The sequence below is a fragment of the Trifolium pratense genome, linkage group LG6 (assembly GCF_020283565.1).
Source record: "Trifolium pratense cultivar HEN17-A07 linkage group LG6, ARS_RC_1.1, whole genome shotgun sequence".
Taxonomy (NCBI): domain Eukaryota; kingdom Viridiplantae; phylum Streptophyta; class Magnoliopsida; order Fabales; family Fabaceae; genus Trifolium; species Trifolium pratense.
The window spans coordinates 33,011,751-33,019,543 of NC_060064.1; positions in this window are offsets into that span (position 1 = coordinate 33,011,751).

Genomic DNA, 7,793 nt, shown 5'->3' on the forward strand with positions numbered 1-7,793 from the left:
TGAGGTGTATTAATAAAATAGCCGTTGTATCATATTAATGATAAATAGCCGTTGGACAATTGCTATGAATATATAAGATTATTTGTTTCCAAATGAAAGTATGCCTTATATAAAAATATGAGTTTCATTTCCAAATGAATGTGTTCATATAGGCATTACCATAATTGTGCCAACAGTAACAAATATAAACTCTGATATCATCATAATCGATTATTGCCCCCTTAAATGAGTATGCATGCTAAAACATATTTTTAAGGTAAATAATATTTATGCAATTTATAAAATAATTATGCCAAAATATTTTTATGAAAAATTATATTTAAATAAAAATTATTGTGAGTTTGTGATATATTTTCAAGATAACTTTTTCTACTACTCGCATAAGGATCCTAAAATAACATGGATTATATATAACTCAATAAGACTAGGAGTGATCGTATCCGAACCAATCCAAAAGTAAAACCGCAAATCGAACCAAAACCAAACCGAAAACCGCAAAAACCGCATTTGGTTTGGATGTATTTGGATGGCTTTCTTACTGAACCGCAAACCGCAAAAACCGCAAAAACCGCAAAAACCGCGGATAACCGCAAAAACCGCATTAAGTTACTATTATATATTTATATTCCAATATCGTAAAAGAAAATATATTTATATTCCAATATACATGCCCAATTACCAAGTCAGTCGACCAAATTAATCGAACTTCAAGTTGTTTTTATTTTTTGTACTGAAATTTTATTTTGGTGTTGTAATGTTATTTTAAATAAACAAATTTTATCGGTACCCGTGATGTTATTTTGAAAATTCAATTTTTTTATATATTTAAAATTGTAAGTTATTATAATGTTATTTTGGATAAATAATTTTTGTTGGTACTACAATGTTATTTTGGAACTTCAATTTTTTATTTTTTTTTTATGCTTAAAATTGTTCGGTACAATCGTTATGTTTTAAACCGCACCAACCGAACCGATCCAAACCGCATTGGTTTGGTTTGGTTTGGTTTGGATGACTTTTTAAAAATCAACCGAACCAAACCGAACCGCATGCATTTTTATCTCGCGGTTAGGATGACTTTTATGCTCAAAACCGAACCAAACCGCACCGCGATCACCCCTAAATAAGACTATAACTCAAGTCTTGTAAGCTTAATCCTCTTTCCCGCTTTTTGCATCCTTGTCATTCTTGAACTTCTTTTGTCAATCATCAAAACAAAAATATTCCTGTCAAGACATATATTCACAAAATTATCCCTAATTTTATGTTGAAATCTAAAACTATCATTATTAAAATTTTAAAAATTAATTATCTCTATTTTTTGTTTACGGGATTTTTTTTTTGATACATTGTTTACGGGAATTATCTCTCTATTATTCATGCTATATCCTACATATTTTATTTGTTGTGGGTAAAAAAAGTTTCTTTTGCGTGCCCTCAATATTTTTTTTTTTGGACTAAATTATTACTTTTTTATTTTTTATTACAATGTATATTCTGTTTGTTATTATGTTAACGTTTTGCTTGTATTATTACGTTTTTCTAGATTTTTTTTTGAAACATTACATATTATTATTTGCGGTTATATTTTACTATTTTTTTTTGTACAGTTGCCACTTATGTTAATAATTATGAATAAATTATTTTCATGTATTTATAAATATTTTAAAATTTTATATAGTCTTTTGTTGATGTATCATAAAATTTGAGAAATCGTTGTGAATATATGGTTTGATTTGTATAATATGTTGAATAATTTCCATGAGATTAAGGTAAAATTAATATATATGTATAATATGTTGAAATTTTAATTTTTTTTATCTTTAATTCTTAAGAGTTTGGCATGAAGGTAAATAAAATATGAGTGTTAAATATCACAATTGTCTGGGGTGAGGATCGTGGAGGTGTCATTTTGTTCATTGTCATGTATTTCTCCACCTTTGTTTGGAATTGATATATTGTTGCATTATTTGATGGAATTTATACAACCGTTTATAAAAGTGGACATAGTTGTTTTGCTGGATCTGGACTTTCATTTTTGTTGTAAGAATTGTTGTATCTTTTGTACTACGAATTTGAACAATTATTGTTAATTATATTTAGAATTTTTTTTAATGCCAAAGTAATAAAAGAAAATCGAGTTACAACATATCCAAATAGATGGAGTACAAGACGTACTGAGAACCCTCCATGTCCAACAAGATTATGGCTCTAGCACAAAAAGGAAAAGGTTTCACCTCCCATTCATATAAAGAGCAAGAGTGGCCAGGTTGTTTTTGCCTTATACCACTTCCAAGAAAGAAGTTTCACTCTATCAACCAAATATTCAACATATGACATTCCCCCCAACAAATATTAAGTTGTTTCGGAAAATCCAGATTGACCAAATAACATTCACTTCCAATGCTTCAAATTGCGCTACGCACAAGTTACTCCGCGCCACGTGCAGGCAAACACTCCAAAAACCTTCACTTTCATGTGGAGTAAGCTATCTCACTTTCCGTGCAATTCTTCCCTTGTTTAGGTCTAAAACTTACATTATTTTCCTATACTTTTGTCTTTAAATAACTTGAAATAGCATGCAATGCCTAAAAGTCATCATTGAGCCACTCAAAGCTCCTTGGCCGCTCTCCGTCTGGGGGGCACGACAAATTTCGCTTATAAGATTAGGACTGCTATCCGTTGGTGTCCGTACACCACCTTCCATTGTCATAACCTCTGGTAACTCCTGAGCGCTGCTCATTACTGCAGTATCAATAGGTTTCGTTGTAACAGTGGTCTCAGTGTCGCTAATGTTATGTTGTAGAACTGGTTCCTCACGTCACGCGGCGTATCTCGATTGTCTGACTTTCCTTCATCCAAGTGTTTTTCAGGAGTCTCAGCAAACTCTCCCTCCACATGAGCTAACTCTTCTGCTATTTTTTCTACCAATATATCGACATGATTCTACGTTCTTGATCGTTGTGTTCCACTGTATGTTTCGAATTCGATTCCTGTGTATCCCCCTCCTCATACAGGCACGCATCCTCCCTTAAGCTGAATCCCCATTCCTTTACCATCTTGATCTCAACCATCAAATCGTCTACCATGATATACTTTATGTCATATAGTGCACAATGCATAAAAAAAAAATGATATTTCATTCACTCTCTTGTCCCTTCCCCCACCAAATAAAATGACACTATAAAAAATGTGCTACCAGCAAAATTAAAGAAAATAATCCTCTCATTTTCTTCAAAAATTAAAAGAAATTATTTAGTTTGTGCCAATTCAATTATATAGGTAACTTGTCGGTATTTTATATATAAATAATTAAAGCATATAATATGGAGTGCATATATAAAAATTGTTCTTTCACTCACTCTCTTGTCCCTACCCCCACCAAATAAAATGACTCTATTAGGAACACTTGTATTTTTTTTGACAAAAATATAGCACTAGACAAGATAACTTAAATGCTTTTTTTTTTTCTTTCTCAAATTGCGTTTCAAACCGAACAAATTGAGAGCAGAGGACAAAACAAAATTTAAATAAGACCATATTTTCGGTCTCTTGCAATGTCCTACATCTTTATTTAATTTAAAGTGGCATATAGTTGTGGTGAGTGTAGCTCAATTGGTAGTAACATCGCATGTAATATGCAGCAATTGAGGCTCGAACCTTTGTACTCCTACTATTCATCTTTAAAATGTGAAATTCTAACCATTATACTACTAGACCAGAAACAAAAAAGTAAATGGTACGAATTATTAATATACTTAAATTTTATGAGTTTTTTTTTTCTTAAATTTTATGAACTGAATTCCAATTTTTGTTCTACTTATAATATGTTGATTTGTCTAGTATATAAATAATTATAAGATTAAGGTAACTAAAATAAGATTAACATGTGTAAAACTAATTACATCTGTTAATTTTAGATTAGATGGTCTAGGATTGTACATCAATTTTAACTCATTAATTAATCTCAACTAGTGTTTGATTGAGATCAAACGGTTGAGAACAATAACTACGTTAACGAGATTACTACATCAAATCTAATTCCGAAAAGGAATACAGTATGGTTCTCTCTTGCCATATGTATGTATGGAAAGTCACGGACACTGGACATGTGAATTCAATGATTAAGAGTTGATGTAGTAGTCTACTTATAAGAGTCTAATGAATTGCATTAATTAATTGAACAACTAATTTTTAATTGACTAACAGCATATCTCCAATGGTGATATCATTTTGCGTATCATACATTACTAAAAAGTGGTTCATACAATGCCATATAATATTTATGCAACTCATACATATTTTGCTCCAATGGTGATACCACTTTTTGAGTATCATATATTAATAACAAGTGGTCTCTTTTATATTTATTTTTTTATTTTGTCTAAATAAAAATAAAAATTATTTAATTTAAAAAATACGTAGTTAAATAAATTAATAGTTAAATATAGTGAGAAATATATGACAATAAATAAAAAATGTGAAGAAAACAAATAAAATATGACTTGAGAACAAAACAAATAAAAATTATGTAATATATATATATAGATAATATGAAATATCATCAAATTAACATCCAACTACAAGAAGAAAAAAATCTTTTCTGCACTGTTGTTGAAGAAACAAAATTGAAGGAAAACTTATGAAATGAAAGGTAACAAAAAAATAAAACCTTCCTATAGTAAAAAAAAGAAATAGAAGATCTGGTCATTGAATGTCAACGGTAGTATTTTGACATATATGGAAGCTAATAATAACATTAAATTGATGATACGGTACCTTATTTAAGGTACCGATGTCATCAATTTTGATACTCTATGTGTCACGTTACGGAACTCCAATGATAAAAAATATAAGGCACCGTACCATTAGTCTGTGAAACTCTCTTAGATACTTTTATTGAAGATGCTCTAACCGACTAAAACAAACAAACGTACTCTAGATGTCTTAACAAATTACCAATTGGGCTCAAATAAAAAAAATTGAGACCGTTTATTTTGTTAAAACATTTTATATTTTAAAAATATTTTTTCATTATGATGGAGATAATTATACATACTTCACCAACGATGAATTGATCCAAGTGGTAAGAGTTTTGGTCAGTTGGTTTCCTTAAGCATGTGGTCGGAGGTTCGATTACATACTGATGAAAATTCAGTTGGAAGGAGAGAATACACCTTATGTGCTCTACAGATTGTCCGATGGAGATTAGTCATCACTAAAGGTGGTGAAAACTTCATACTAATATCATGATAACCAAAAAAAAATACTCACTAATTTATTTACTTACGTATGTCCTACTGCAATACTCCGACTTCTTGCATAATCCAAAAGTGCTTGACCTTGTGGAAACTCTTTAAGAAATTTCCTCTCCACAATTATATATGTGATCCTAAATAATTCACAAAGATGTTTTGACCATTTCAAAGTAATTGATTCATGAGTAGTCTAGTCTATACTATAATGTTTCATATAAATTTCACTTTAAAAAACAAATCCAAGTTAATTACAATACCATCCCACTTTTCAGTCTCTTTCACACATCTATGGCAAACTCGATAAACAAAAACTTTCCCACTAAACTCACCGTACTATTTCTCATTTTGCTATTGTACACTATAGTTACTTTCTCATACAACCCTATTTACAATTTAATTAGCTATCAATTGTGGCTCCTCAACAAACACTACTTCCTTAGACACTAAACTCACCATACTATGGCAAAAAAATTGTTAATATAAATTTACGATGATAGGATGGTGTCTTAATCCTGATAGATTTTAATAATTAATTTACCAATTAATTACATACAAGTCATGCTCTTATACAAATAGTGCGGAAGCTAGAAAGAACAGAAGGAGCATGCATATAAAACAGGATCTACGACATGTTGATTTATGAAGAATTAGTATTAGGAATACCTGGATAGAAGAATCCATTAGATACTAACCGTTAGATGGAAGTAGAACAAACCGATCCTGAAACGTAAAGAGAGAGACGGACGACAAGTATCCGTTGGCTAGTGTGGTTCTTCCTCAACCGGTACTCCTTATGCCTTGAATTCTCTTCAGATGGGGAGAAGAGGTTATTTGCTTGTGTACGGTATATTGGGGACCATAGCCTATATATAGTGTGATGGCCAATTAGGGTTCCCATTATTCCGGAATTGGCCATCCTGACATCCACTCATATTTTCGTCCATATCCACTAATTAGTTCATTAATTAATATCTTAATAGAAATCCATTTAGCCTTTTAACTTTATCTGATCACTTATCAACTAAGGCTCTTATTATGATAAATAGCTAATATAATTAATTTAAATATAAATGCCCACATAACAATTATTGGAATATAATAATTAAATATAAAATATTCCAACAATCTCCCACCTGGGCAATATATATTGATAATTATATCATGGTTCTTTAGGCGCGCTTCTGAATGCTATTTATCTTTTAGATTTCAACTTTACAATCCGGTCCACCTCACACATTAATAATGGGACCACCGCGGCTCTAGTCACTGATGTATAACGTGACGGAACCCCGACGACCACCACATCAATGTGCTTGATGACATAGATCGATATGGATGAGTGGCATGGAAATTACATGCAATGTGATCTCTAAATCATGTCAATTTCCAACTAGTCCAACTAAAAACTTTAGTGAGATCAAACTGAAGTTTGCAAATTCAATATTTGCACAAAAGGTACAGAACCGGTTATAACAATAATAACCTTAAACTTTATTTCTGCAGAAAACTTTAATAAAGTGTTAAAACCAAAGTTAGAACATAACGAAGGAGAGACTCCCACTAATCCAAGACATCCTTAGTGACAAAAATAATATGAAAGACCTTAGGTGTCACGTCTTTGATTAATGAGTCAGCTAGCATAAACTTTATCTCTATATGTTCTATCATTCAACAACAACTAATAAGTCAAGAAACTTTATAAAATAGATGTTGAAACATTATCCGACCGATGTATGTCACAATATAACTTGAGTTATCTTTCAAAATCTTTTACTTTATGCAACCAAGTGACATATATACTTACAGTCATTTCTTGAGTTAGATTGTCCATTATATATAGACATTTAAAAGGATCGGAGTTGAACATCCATATGATCTCCAAATTGTTAAATCTCCGATATGTGAGCACAAATTATTGTCCTCTATAACAATCTTTATGGTTGCCTCATTTCAACAATTCAAGTTTTTGAATTGCTCAAGTATCTGCCAAATGATCTTATTATATACACTATTTCCGGATGCGTATAAGTAAGATTATACATAAGTTCCTCAATGCTAAAGCATATAGGAAAATGCTTTATTTTCTAAATTTCCAGATTTTCTTTTGGACAATGATTGAGACTAAACAATCTCCCTTTGTGATTAAGGCAATCCCTTAGTTTATTGACTTTCATGTCGAATTTACTTTCAACTTTATTGATACAACTCTTTTGTGATAACCGAATAATACATTGAGAAATCTAAGTATCAAAGTGCCTAATACAAAAGAGATGTGCCCAAGATCTTTTGTCACTAAACTTTTGTTAGTGATTTCTTGGTTTCACACAACAATCATATATCAATGTTGACTAAATAAAATAAAATCGACTCATTAAACTTATTAGAAATATAAGCATACTCCCACTGAATCTGTATAACCCACAACTCTCCATAATATGTATCTCAAAACCAAATGAGACAATCACCTTATGAGACTTTTGTGTGACAATATTTCTTAACAAATGAATGGATTTCTTTTGTTTGCACATTATCTAC